The sequence below is a fragment of the Pteropus medius genome, unplaced genomic scaffold (genome assembly GCF_902729225.1).
Source record: "Pteropus medius unplaced genomic scaffold, Ma_sr-lr_union100, whole genome shotgun sequence".
NCBI lineage: Eukaryota > Metazoa > Chordata > Mammalia > Chiroptera > Pteropodidae > Pteropus > Pteropus medius.
In genome coordinates, this window is record NW_024343128.1 from 5,305 (window position 1) to 20,164 (window position 14,860).

At 43.7% G+C, this 14,860-nt stretch overlaps 1 long non-coding RNA gene across 1 annotated transcript; it reads right to left on the reverse strand.

The window, feature by feature from the left end:
- Window positions 1-8,527: 8,527 nt before the first annotated feature.
- LOC120606078 (uncharacterized) lies at window positions 8,528-11,389 on the reverse strand. The gene is made up of 3 exons (XR_005653824.1): window positions 11,348-11,389; window positions 10,026-10,118; window positions 8,528-8,889 (listed from the first exon to the last, which is right to left on the reverse strand). It is a non-coding gene; the product is annotated as an uncharacterized LOC120606078 (long non-coding RNA).
- Between the last annotated feature and the right edge of the window lie 3,471 nt (window positions 11,390-14,860).

Consider the following 14,860-nt stretch of genomic DNA (forward strand, 5'->3'; position numbering starts at 1 on the left):
CTAAACACCTTAACACCCTAACCACCCTAACGAGCTATCCTTACACCTAACCTCACCTCCCATACAAATGTGAATTTAATTTCTATCCGGACCTTCTAAATCTTTACTGCTGACTCATAACCCAGCATTCTGTAACCTTTTTGGCATCTGGAAACCTAACCACGGTGAAAATCTGATGCCTCATGAACCGTCATGGAGCTGAGGGAGTGATGCTGGCACCAGGGAGCGCCTGCAGATACAGATAAAGCTTCTCCCGTTCTCCTGCCAATCACATGCTGCTGAGGACCCTTGTTCTAACACGAAATCGAACTACCACCATAGTCCCAACTCTCATCCTAACTTGAACCTTCCTCAAGGCCTAATGAATTCACCAATAATCCTACACACACACACACGCCTCTTTCTAAGCCTAAACATGTCTAGGACCTTCCACCTAAGTAAAATCGTAAACGATTCAAAAATTAAACCCCAGTCACTGAGTGAGGGCGTAGACCTAAATGTAAACTCGTTCCTAACCTTAACTCTAAATCAACCATAAGACATTAGCGATACACTATGATAAAACAGTAACACTCCCAATAACTTTTAATCCTAAGTCAACTATAAACCTACTAATACACCCTCACCCTCACCCTGAATTTAATTTTAAATTCAAACTCTGATGACATTCGCTTTAATTACTAAAGATAAACTTTAACTGCTTTACCCAAACTGAATGCACTAAGCCTAAGCCTTGACCCTTTTCTAGCTTATAACCCCATGCTAAACTACCCATAGGAAACAAAGGATGATGGAGACCGGACAAGGGAGCAGGGACACAGGCCCCGGAACGCCCGATGCCGAACACCGGCAACCGCAGCCGGACCCCGACCGCGGACGACCGGTGCCGGACACCGGAAGCCGCGCCCGGACCCCGACTCCGGCCCGGAAGCCGGACCCCAACCGCGGACGACCGGTGCCGGACACCGGAAGCCGCGCCCGGACGCCGACCCCGGCCCGGAAGCCGGACCCCGACCGCGGACGACCGATGCCGGACACCGGATGCCGCGCCCGGACCCCGACCCCGGCCCGGAAGCCGGACCCCGACCGCGGACGACCGGCGCCGGGACACCGGCAGCCGCGCCCGGACCCCGACCCCGGTCCGGAAGCCGAACCCCGACCGCGGACGACCGGCGCCGGGACACCGGCAGCCGCGCCCGGACCCCGACCGTAGAGGACGGATGCTGAACACCGGACGCCGTGACAGGACCCTGACCCCTAAGTCCAATGCCAGACATCAGAGAAGCCTGAGTCCAACCGAGCTACCGGTGGTCCCTAACCTCTTAAACTGAGACTATAAAGAAAAAGAGGATGAAATAATGACAGTAGACAATGTATGCGGCTCACGCCTCATACAGTTTTTAGAACAAACTTTATTAGAGCTTAAAACACAATTAGAACAGCCTACATACATTAAATAAGATGTCCATTTAACGACATATCAAAGTATCACTTACCGTGATTTTAGACTCACCTGCAACAGCAAAAGTGAGGTCAATGCATTGTACTAACATGTAAGGTTGTCACCCTCAAAGTATGAAACCTCTTTAGATTTTTTTCATAATTTCATGGAGCTTACGTTATATGTGGGGGTCTGTCATTGAATCATTACGTGACGTGAGAAAATATGTATATGTAAATAGAATTAAATTGAAAACCCATAATTAATACCAAATAGTCATGATCTATTAGAATTATAGGATGGAGGACATTACACCGGGAAAGAATCGCTTTGGGTATTTTTCCCCGTCAATTGTGCTAGGCGAAGGACTATCCGCCTGCAGTTTAATGGAACCCTTAACTCACACCCACATATGAACGTTAACTCCAAATAGGTTAAAAACCTTAAATGTATTAGGAGAAATTTTAAAATTTCAGCAAGGTAGAAATAAATTCATTATGTAGGATTTAACCATGGTTTCTCATATCGGACACCGAAGCAAAAGCAATGCAAGGAATAAAAACATGTCCTCAAGAATATAATCTTTTTGAGCATCTAAAGAACCTACCCAGAGAGTAAAACCACAGGCCATGGAACGGAAGAAAAAGAACGTATACGTTTGTGAAAAGTATCCAATGTCGATGTACTGATGTACATTTGTGAAAAGTATCCAATGTCGATGTACTTGCACAGCACATCGACTAAAGACTGATGGCGAAACTTTAAACGTACGCTACTATAAACACTCTCGAAACCACAAAGAAATGGTCAACCGTCACATGAAGATATTGAATCTCAATCGCGAAAAATGGGAAAAACACTACGGTGCCTCCTTCCCACACAGGATAGCTAACTAAAATTCAGGCGGGAAAAAACTGGACAATGACAGAGACATTGGAAGCCTTAAAATGTCGCTTCTACAGATGCAATGTACAGCATACTAAGTGTACGATAGTTTGCCATTTCCTCCCAAAAAAGTGCCATGGGTCAAACTCCACCCTAAGAAATTGAAAATGGATGTTCTAAAAAAGAACTTCATAAACATACATAGAAACGATACTGTCGAAGGAACGGGTGTTAAAACTATTTAGTTACCCGTGAAATGGTGAAGGAATAAACTAAGATCAATTCTTTAAAATTAATCAAGTAAAAAGATGCAGAGTACATATAAAATGCTAGGGCAAATCCTCAGAAACAAACCTAGAATTAATGTAGGATACAGTGGTTCCACTGAATGTTGAAATGCCAAAATATTGGAATTCGGGGACATGAGCACATATCTCTACACCCACATTTATGGCAGCATGATTCGCACTAGCCAGGATCTGGAAACGATACAGAATCCATTGATACACAGAACAAATGCGGTACATACACAGAAGATTAGTAGTGAGCCTTAACAACTCAGGTGATACTGCCCCAATTGCAGAACAGCAGTACGCAGACGCGGTTCAATCAAGGAAAGGAAGCTACTCTTACTGTGCGGCTCCTACTAACTGGAGACACCTGCCACTCTATCAATAGCCACTATACCAGGTATCGGGGATCAATCTCCTCAGAACTGCGAGTCATCATGGCGGCTCTCGCGAGAGCGCGGCCCACCATGCCCCGGCTCTTGCACAAGGGTTTCAGAAACTTCTACCAGGTGTCGGGGAACAACGACCCGGGACGCATTACATGCGGTGAAATTTTTCTATTACAGTATTCTGCAACACTGACGCCAAGAAAACAAACTAGTAACCGAAAGAGGGTGTTATCGGCATCACAACTAAGACATGGATCAAGGGACCATTATAGAGCCCAAATCTGACCCCACATCAATGTCGCTAGGGTTCCCGGACAGCCGCACGAAAAAAGACAAAGAGCACTAGCAGACAAGCCAAGGAAAAAATAATTTTCCACACCACTCCTTGCTCTACTGGGGCCTCAGAAGACCGAGACGTCTACGCCAAACACTCTGGACCATTCGCGCACGAAGAAGGTTCTCCCTACCTGTTCCTCCTGTGGCTCAAGTCCCAGGAAGCTTCTGAGGTAAACCAGGTACAGACGCAGTCCCACCTCGTCCCAGAAACTCAGCACCTCCACGACCAATGCTGCACTGACTGAAATCTCCTCAGAACTGCAAGTCATCACGGCAGCTCTCGTGAGAGCGCGGCCCACCACGCCGAGGCTCTCGCGAGAGCGCGGCCCACCAGCCGCGGCTCTCGCGCCAGGGTTTCAGAAACTTCTACCAGGTGTCGGGGAACAACGAACCGGGATGCAGTACATGCGGTGGAATGTTTCTATGACAATATTCCGCAATACTGATGCCAAAAACACGAACTAGTAATCAAAAGAGGGTTTTAGTAGCATAACAGCAAACGCATGGATCAAGGGAGCATTATAGGGCCCAAATCTGACCCCACGTCAATGTCTCTAGGGTTACCGGACAGCCGCACGAAAAAAGACACAGAGCACTAGCTGACAAGCCAAGGAAAAAATAATTTTCCACACTACCCCTTGCTCTACTGGGGCCTCAGAAGACCGAGACTTCTACGCCAAACCCTCTGGACCATTCGCGCATGAAGAAGGTTCTCCCTACCTGTTCCTCCTGTGGCTCAATGTCCCAGGAAGCTTCTGAGGTAAACCAGGTACAGATGCAGTCCCACTTCGTCCCAGAAACTCAGCACCTCCAGGACCAATGCTGCACTGACTGAAATCTCCTCAAAACTGCAAGTCATCACGGCAGCTCTCGCGAGATCGCGGCCCACCAGCCCGGGGCTCTCGCGAGACCGCGGCCCACCAGCGGAGGGTCTCGCGTGACCGCGGCCCACCAGCCTGGGGCTCTCACGAGATCGCGGCCCACCAGCGGAGGCTCTCGCGAGATCGCGGCCCACCAGACTGGGGCTCTCGCGAGAGCGCGGCCCACCCACCCGGGGCTCTCGAGTCAGGGTTTCATAAACTTCTACCATAGGAAGTGCTTGCTTTAAGTTTGCCTGAGTTAATAATAGTCAAAAAATGGTCTGAAGTATTCACTTAAACCAGACCGGACAAACTGTTCCTGAGAACTCCACAGGCTGCAGTGTCACCCATACCCTAGGTGCTCACACAGCGCCCTCTGCTGTTTACACGACAGAACAGCTTAGATGGATAAGTCGACTCTAAGACTCGTCTCAGCCATGCCCCGGGACGACCCCTCTGCCACTCACAGGCTTGCAGAAGGGGAGAGGACATAGTGGCCTCCGAGACTCGCCTAATCCCTTACACGGGGACCTCCTCTGCCCATCACGATCTGGCAGCAGCTAAGATAGAGCATGCCCCTCTAAGTCTCTTCTCAATCATTTTTCCAGGACGTCGTAGGTCCCTCACATACCAAGTTTATGCCACCAGAAATAATTTGCCAAGGTCTCTGTTCCCACGTTTTCCAGCCCCCGTAGCCCTTCACATACTGTGCTTGTGCGAGACTGGACAAATCGCCTCCAATTCTCTACTGCGCTGTATTCCGGGAACCCCCTTTGCGCTTCCTAGAGCAGGGATAGAGAAATCACTTCCAAGTAAGTCTCTACTGCCTCCTACCAAAGTGAGAAGAAAAGTGTAGGGAGCTAAAGCTCCCAAAATTCAAAAGGGTGCATGGATTATCTCGGGAGGCCTGCTTGCATAAAAAAGGGAAAAGGCTGGTTCTGTGGAATTCCAGGAAGAAGAAGAATAAGTATAGAAAAAGGGAGTGTCGAAGGGAGTGTCAAAGGAAGTGTCGATTGTACCTTGATCTTCAGGATGTTACTTTAATTATGTTATCTTGGGATACACAAAGGAAAAGATTATGTATAAAAAGGAGCCTAAGAAATAAACTCGGAGAGACAGTTGTGAGATCTGTTCTCCCTCCTGCACCCTGTCTATCTTCTCTTTTTTCTCAGTCCTCACTCCCCCATTCAGGTACCTGGTTTGACTTGGTCGGCTGGTTTCCGACAGAAAAGGTTCTATAAAAAGTAACCTCGACAGGAGGATCAGACCAGAATCCTACCTGGGCCAGGTCCTGGTGGGTAGTCGAAGCCCAAACCTATCAGTTTAGTGACACATTTTCAGCCAGCCCTGTCCATTGCTGCTCTGCAGCTAGCTAAACACTTTTTAAAACTGTAATATACCTTGAAGAGAGTATTCACTCTGTATCAGACACGTTCATTAGCTCTTGTAATCCATCACCGCCTTTCTTTTCATCACCTACGTGTGATCTTCCGTATGTTCCCTCAAAATCTGCAAATGCATAAAAGCGGCAGCAAAACCGATTCTTCATAGCCTTTGAGATCTTGCTCCCTGGCTGATATCGCTTTGCTCGATTTAACGCCTATAAATATTCTCTACAACTTCAGACATTTCTTGCATTCACACCGGGCACCCGCTCTGCTTCTCACACACTGGCTGGAACCAGGTGGACAAGTTGCCTCCATCTATCCTGGCCCCTTTTACCAGGCCACTGCTTTGGCCCTCACACATCGGCTAAAATGAGGATAGAGATTTCACCCCCAGGATGCTCCTCTCGACCTTCCCTGAAGACCTGGTCTTCCCTTCACACACTTGGTTGTACTGGGACAGATTTTTTTTTCCCGATTCTCTACTACTTTCTTCCCCAGTCTCTCCCTCTGCTCTCCACCTGCTGGCTAAAGCTGAGATAGACAGATCACATTCAGATCTGTCCTAACCCTTTTTCTCAAAACCTCTCTCTGCTCTTCACATGCTGGATGGAACAGAGATAATAAATTTACCTCTCCTCGACCATGACACCGGGAGCCCTATTGCCCCTCACATGCCAGAATGAGGGACATATGGTCACAAAAAGAAATACCTAAGAGTTCCTGGTGGCTGAAGGTGCTTACACACACACACACACACACACACACACACACTTAACATTAGCATCTATCTTTACACAGGGATCTCTCATGCAAACCAACCTTCGAGGATCAGCTTTCACTGACCTGCCTGCCTTCAGCACCGAACTGCCTTCTAAGGACTAGACTGAGCAGAGCTCCTAAATGCAACAGTTTGTAGAACAGCAGAGAACAGCTTTACAACTGAAGAGAGAACGGGCCCCAGAGTATCCTCACTGTAAGCCCTCCTTGCCCCGATGCTTCATAATTAGCCTACAGCACTACATACTAAACTGCTCCAAAACTGATCTGTTATCACAACCATGCTGTATCATAAATTAGCTGTTTTCCATGAATACATTCTCCATCTTCACTGCACCCTGACTTGCAGATCCTGTTGGCATTGGAAACAATGACCATTGGTTGACAGACACGGGATGCCATAGCCACACTGGACCCTGGATCCTGGACACCACCGATGTACACCCCAGACCAAGGGACCTGGACTCAGCATCAGATCGAGGGCCCTAGATACAAGACGAACACAGGAACCAATAAAAAATCACACCCCTATAAACAGGAGCCAAAAACAAACACCTGTGCACCAGGGCCAAAAACAAACCCCAGATCTGGGATACATAAGACCAGATGTCAGAGACTTGACACTGAGACAAGAGACCTAGATGCCAGATTCCAGACACCAGACCCTGGAGCCAGAGCGAGAACCGAAACCTGGACGTGGACGCTGGACCCGCGGCCAAACTTGACCGGACCCCATTACCCAGACACCAGATCAAGAGCTGGACTATAAACTGCACCCTCAGGATCTGGAGATAGACCCCCAAACGATAACCAGGACCTGAGTCAGACCCCAAAATTACACCCAGACACTAGACCCCAGTCTTCTGATGCCAGATGACTGAGGTCTCAGGAATTTAATTGGTTCTATCAACAGTTACATGCTTAAAACTACCACTGCTCAATGAGGACCTTGAATAATTTATCAACTGGATCTAGGTTTGCAAAAGGGACAGAAGTGTGATGCTTTTCTCTGAGTATTCTCTCGTCTAAAAGCTCAAATTAGTGGCTGCTTTGTTAAATTTGCAAAAGCAGTAGTATCCCTTTCATGCTTTACGGAGATTGCTAGAAACTATAGAATCTAGAACCTGAGAACATTCAAAATCAGATGCCCTTCCTCTCTCTTTGACTTTAAAGCTGTGATCCATGTTTCATACTGACTGACTAAAATGTGTAATCGAAAGTTCTTTTTAGGAGTACTTCAGCTATTGCTTTTAGGACAACTGACCATCAAAACTACGATTTGTTTGAAATGTCAGTTGTGAAGAAAACATAGTAAAGGACATAGTCTCTTTGCAGATATTCATGTCAAAAGTTAAACATTTTCCAGCTACAAATGGAATAAACGATGCTTCCAACGACCTTCCTGGGATTCCCCATCTACTCTGTTCATGGAACTATCACAGCAAGATCCCAGACCACTTTACCCTGTGCATGTATCTGGTCATGATGTGCCTTGTGTATTTACATAGCTGTGGGATACCAGTATCGGTTACTGGAACTTATTTACTGTGAGTGAGGGTTGAGGCAATGACTTATGGGGTCTTAATTTACAAATCTCCTATCACCTGCTCCTCCCTTTGCATGCAGCTAACTTTTCCAATATGTACATTTTTCCATGAGGTAGATTCTTAGTCATCCTGTCTTGTTAGACTGCATGTTATTTTGACATTCTTGCAACTACAGTATTAAGGGATGTTTCCATAAGGAAATCGACAAAGAACAAAAATCACATGCTGAGAGGCGTGACAAATCTCACATTAATGAAATAACGTGAATAAACGGACAAATAAATATGACAATTAAAATGGTATGGTTGTAAAGAATACATTGACCACTTACATGGTTCTTGATCGCCATAAACAACTAATATATAATATAAGTAACAGTATGTGCTGTGCCTTTAAATGACTGACGGCAGCATACTTTGTTCACAGCATCATCGTCACAGGTGAGGACCGCACTGTGCTTTTTTCTTCAGGTCAGCTCCGACATCTCTAGAGATAGGCATTTTTCTACTCCTATACCCTTAGGGAACCATGCCCCTATATGCGGTCTGTTGCCAAGAGAAACCAAAATCTGTAATGCAGGCCTACCTACACATATAGAAGGATGGAAAAGAATTAAGAGCCTAGAAATAAACCCATCTCTCTAAGGTCATTGGATGTTTGACATGGGTGGAAAACATGGACTTGGGTACAGGAGAGTCCTTTGAACAGAGGGTGCTAGCAAAATGACTACCATCTGTAGGGGAATGAGATTCGACCCTGACCTCATACCATATAAAGGTGAACTTGAAATTTATTCGAGCCTTAAAATTCAAACCTCTAGAAGACAGCACGTGGATGAATCTTCAAGCCCTTGTATTTAGCAAAGAGTTCTTCGATCTGGCATCAAACAATAATCGATGAAAAAGATAAATGAGATTGCCTCGAGATTCATCCTTTTTGGCATTAAAAGAATCTATCCAGGAAGTGACAAGACAACCTACAGAAAGGGAAGAATTTCACGTTATAGATCTAATGGAAGTGTCATTCAACAAAGAACTCTTACAACTCTTAGACAAAAAGACAAACTAAACTTCTAAAATGTACCAGAATAGACCCTTCTCTAGAAAAGAGAAAATTTTCAATAGGCCCAAGAAAGGATGTTAGGTATCATGAGTCATGATGGAAATGCAAATGAAAACTACAACACCATATTCCCCCTTCACACAACCCACAATTGCTAAAATCCAGAAAGCCCATCGTGACGAATGTCATTTATGGAGAAAAAATTAAAGCCCTTAAACCGCGTCAAAATGTAAAACACGGTAGCCTATGTGCACAAGTTTTCAACTCCAACCACTCAAAATGTTCTCGTCTGGTTCAATGAATTCACTCCTTGATATATATCTCCCAAAATAGAAAACAGGCATTTAATGCTTTAAAAGTGAATTTCTTCAGCATCATTGTTCAAAGAAGCAAGTATGTATAAACGATTCAGAGGTCCATCTTAATTTGTAGTACAAATGAATAAAGTGATTCTGAATTGTTAGAGCAGAATTCTTTAGAATGGTACTTAGAAACAGATTTAATTTCTTAAACGTATTACCTCTTGGCACATACCTTTTTGTGGTGGCAAAAGACACATTTACAAATAGAACCAAATATACTTGCTTCCGTTAAGATAAATTGAATAAATCTATGTCCCATACTTTGTGCTTCATTACTTTATCTTGGAAATGTTGAGATTTTCAGTGAGTATGTATCACTTTATTAACCAAGCAAAAATTTCAAGTTTCGAATTATTAAAAACACAGGAAAAATTATCTACATATGTATATCTGTATAAATACCTATATATAGAAATAGCCACATAGATATACACACAATGTCAATGCAATAACTTAATGTTTTACCTATAAACCATTTATTTGTACCTAGATTTGTTAGAACTGAGATTTCAAAGTGCATTAATACGTGCCCTACTTTCTTGACACAATTATAAAAGAAAACATAACTTTATTTCTGTGAATCCAGTAAATACATTTCATGATAACAAGTCCATTTAATCAAATCAAGTCTTAAGACAATCAAATATTAAAAACCAACAATAACATCCAAAGAAAGAAAATGTCTTACCTGTTTAGAAGTTAATCCAAGTCAAAGGATCCACTGGCCGTCGAAGGTAGGATTTTAGATTCTGATAGTGACTCAAACAGGTGAGCCTCCTCCCTGCTCAACGGAGGAAAGGAAACAACTCCACAAAACAGTGCAAAGAAGGCAGCCCTCAAGGATTCAAAGGATTGCTCCCAGAAACAAAGATTACAGACCTTCCTGACACAGGCTGTCAGGATGGCGGAGTGCACATGGTGTCTCAGATCCCCTCTGACCACAAACCAGCTCTTTCATGGCTCTGAGTGAGCTTTACCATAATAGCACTTATACAGCATTGAAAGGTAATGAAAGGTGGAGTTGAGAATGGTCTCTTGGGCTGAGGCCCCTCATGGCACCTTCCCCTGAGAGCTGCCAAGGCCAGCCACCGGGTGCACCAGGATCAGTGCACCTTGCAGATGGTTGACACCAAACCAAAATCCTATAACATGGACAAGACAGAAAGAAATCACATCTGGTATAAAGAGAACAACCCACATCGTCTCCACAGACAGCAATGTATATAGGATCGTTTCACTCCTGAATCCCGGAGGCCACCTTGAATAGCAGTTTCATAGGGAACTATGATTCTGTTCTATCCCTACAGTACCTCCTTATGGCAAAGAACACACAAAAAAACAGATGTAGGGGAGGAAAGGATCATTTCTGGAAGGAAAAGCTCAATCGAGACAACCCTAGAGCTCCAAAAAGGAAGCAAATAATTTTAACTGCCCATCTAAGGTACGATAGATTCACACTTATACCTTCTAGCAAACACTGCAGACAAGGAATGGAAACTTTTAAGTCGTGTTAGTCAACCCTAAAAACACTGATACGGGGAATGGAAGGAGGACCGAGATCGGTTACCAGGCTCATGTTAGCAGTTTCGATGTCTACTACTAATATGATTATAGCCAAAGCTTTTTTATCTTTCCTTCACCATTTTTAAGGAGCCAGGCTAGAAAACTGTAGTCTGTATTTTTTAATGTGGCCCTTTCCATGTTTTTTGTTTGTTTAGCTCGGTCTGCTCAGGCAGTTGTGGCCTGTGTTTACATTTCTCATCTCCTAAGGCATCTCCTTTTTTATGAAAATGACACAAAAGCCACAGTCATAGAAAACAATGACCACCCATGAAAAGAAAGTTTCAACAAAGGAAGCCGAGAGTTGCTAATTCCAAGTAGCTGGCTTCGCAAATATTTTCTTTACAACCGTCTTAACATCTTAGTAAAAAAGACTGGCAACTCTTCTAAATTCACCCAAACCATGCAGAAATATACTAAAAAGGATGATGGGATAGATACACTGCTTACCTCTGCCAACACACCTGTGGTCTCTCTCAGCTACAGTAGTTTTCCAGGAGATAGCAATATTCCAGCCATTAATTCTCCTGGTGCCTAAGCAGATGGCAGCTTTCTAGTTCTCAAATCCAATGCAAATGCTCCCTTGAGCCCAAGCATCTTTTAAAACCAAGGGAGGGAGGAGGGATGAAAACAGGCAGGATCCAAACACTCCAAATTTCTATATTCACAAATACTGTCTCCATCAATCGGAATCTCTATGAAAGTTGTCGTTAGACTTGGGTAAATGCGGGCTAGAATTAAGATAGAAGCGGTTCCCCATTACCTGTACACCGATGGACCCAAATATCTTCAGTTGCTATATAATATAAAGCAAAAAATAGATAAACCAATTTTAGTGCTTCTAGGCACGCTTACTATCTTACATCACAAATAACAAAACCCGAAGTTTCCCACATCAAAATAATCCTCTCCTAGTTCCTCTGATCAACCTTCTATCCACACCATACACCATTCCTTGTACACAGGTAGCTTCTCATAAACCTTTCCCTCCCATGGCAGTTCCACCACACACCACCTGGGGGAGCCAAAGGGACAACGACCACCTCACCACAATGGAACCACCAAAAAAGCCTCCTGAAACTTCTCTACTGTGCTTAATAAAAATGCAGAGCAAACTCTGCCTGCAGAAAGAATACGTGGTTCATGCTGGGTCGCAAGAACGGGAAGAGTCATGCCAGGTCACATGTGTCCACGCTCGGTCACGTGAATGTGACTCAAAGGTAAGCGATGAAAAGCATGGAGGGATCGCGTTGGATTTAGCCCAGGAACCGACCACATCCCTCGAGCCTGAATTCACAGACTGGCAAATTGTCCCAGGACCAGCACTCCCAGAACTCTTGTCCCGTTGATCCTAAAACCTCACCTCATGCCTGACCCCACCCTCTACCCCGCTGCACCTGAACTCCTCCTGAGACCAAACGGCCAGTCAAATCCGCACAAAGAGCTAGCTTCACAAATGTTTTTTTACTGCCAACCGAATTTTACAGGAGATGATGAACTCACACCACTTCTAACTTAGACCTAACAATGCAGACTGGGACTAGGATTTTTATTATACACTCACGTGGAATTTACATAAGCATGAAGATGAGAAGAGCTCAACAGGTAAGTTGTAGTGAGGTAACACGGAAAGCAATGGTACAGAGTAGGAGGGAGGTCAAAGCTGGTTACTGGGCTCCTACTTGGAGCCTTTCTGTCTATTGCTGAGATCTTTTATTTTTCGCAACTTTTAAGGAGGCGGGAGAAAGGAGAACAGGAATACACAGTGGAGACCTGTATTTTTAAAAGTGGCCCTTTTCAAACAGGCAGGAAACTTTCAATAAATAGTGTGAGTCACTAAGTCCAAGTTCTCACTTTTACTAATGGTTCACACCCATCTAAATGTATTAGAGGAAAATCCCTGACAGCACTTCACATTCTCGAAAACCCTGCAGAAATAGACTGCAAAGGAAAACAGGATGAACAAGGAAGGGTACTGCTTACTTCTGCCAACACTCCTCCATCATTTCTGCTACAGCTGTGTACAGGAGCTAACAGTATCGCAAACATGAATTCTCCTGGTGCCATTACGAGATGGCAGCTTTCTTTCTCAAATCCACTTAACTGAACTTTCAAGCAGAAATCTTTTATCAACAGAGGGAGAAAGGGCATCGAAAGGGGCAGGATCTAAAAAAGAGCGAGGATTCTCCAAATCTCTGTTCAGACAGAACTACTCCACCAATTAGCATATCTGTGGAAGATGTTAGATTGTAGCCTCTTCCTGTCTACAGATAAGGTGATAACGCTAAGGTATTTTAGTACCTCTTCTCAATTTTTAAGGACACAAAAAGAGGATTAGGGACATACAAATGAGACCTTGTGTTTTAAAAACTGGCACTTTCAAATTTTTCCCTTACTTTGGCTCAAAATGCCTCAGGCGGTAGTAGCTTGTATTTTCATTTCTAATAGACTCAGCAGGAAGACCCTAGAAAATGCTGAGACTTTCCTTGTAATTATGATCGGGCTTTGAAAAATCGTCTTCCGTTTTTGTCAGATTTCTGATGTTTTTACATCTTTTGAAATCTGTTCCAACATTCTGAAACAGGGATAAGGCAGAAGAACTACATAGATTACTGATTATTAAACCAGACTGTTTTCAGACCCTGCAAGGTACTGCTACCATTTCGGAAACTGCCCGATCATCCCTATGGCCATACAAGGAGAAACCTACAGAACAAAGGAAGATTCATGCAGAGAATAATACAAAGTGTTTGTCCATACTGTTAATGTTTACAGTTACCATAAGAGGAAAACGGGAAAACAAAATTTAAGATGTACCCTACAATCTACTCCATTCTTGACTTGCCTTGCCCAGACTAAGAGATCAAAACTGATTCTCCAAATGTTCTATTAACGATATTTCTTAAAAGTTACGCCTTGTTGGGAAACGTGTTTTTTCCCTTCCACCTTTTTACCCTGATGTTGATATTACCATCGATTATAATACCCAAAAAGGTGAAGAAGTAATTCAAAAGCTTAAGAATAATTCATTTTGCTTCTATCCATTTATTCTTATTTCTAACAGTATTAATGAAAAAATTGCTATCGTGAGTTTCCAAAAATATTTTCAAAAATAAAAGGTTTTTCAATACAAACAATTGATCATCAACCCAATAACATCAGCAATGACATAAAGCAATAAGGCTTTTTACAGCTTAGCCAAGAAAGACCAGACTTCCTATCCCCATAGTATTTCCTTATCGAAGCAGACAATACAAACACACAGGAAAACATAACCAGCTCTGCGAGGAAAGTTTCAGTAAAGAAAACTGGGAGACACTAAGTGCAAGTAGTTTGGGTTCTGAATAGTTTCCGTACCCATCTACACATATTAGAGAGAAAAAACTCGGCTACCTCTTCTAATTTATCCCAAACCCTGCAGATATCGACCGAAAAGGCTGACAGAGTAAACAAATATACATACTGCTTACCTCTTGGGCCACATGTCCAACACCTCTCAGCCAAAGCAGTTTCCAGGAGTTAGTAGTATCCCGGCCATTAATTCTGGAGACAAAAAAAAAAAGGCAACTTTCTAGTTTTCCCAAATTCAACAAAATATACCTTCAAGCCCAACGATCTTTTATCAACAGGGGAGGAGGGGCATGGAAAAAGGTGAGATCCAAAAATGAGCCCGCCAAATCTCCAAATCTCTTTATTCTCTGGAAGACATCTCCACTATTTATATCTACTGAAGGAGCACTTAGCCTGGGAGACAGGCAAACTAGAATTATGGTAGAAGCAATTCCCCATTAGATATAGACACAAACATCTTTAGTTTCTGTATATTATGAAACAAAAGATAGATAAATAAGTCTTAAGTACTAGTCACCCTCCCTATCTTATACCTCAAGTAAACAACAACATGACCAAGTTTTCCACATCAAACCATTCCTCTCCTGGGTCCTATGAAGTTCAATACCCCAC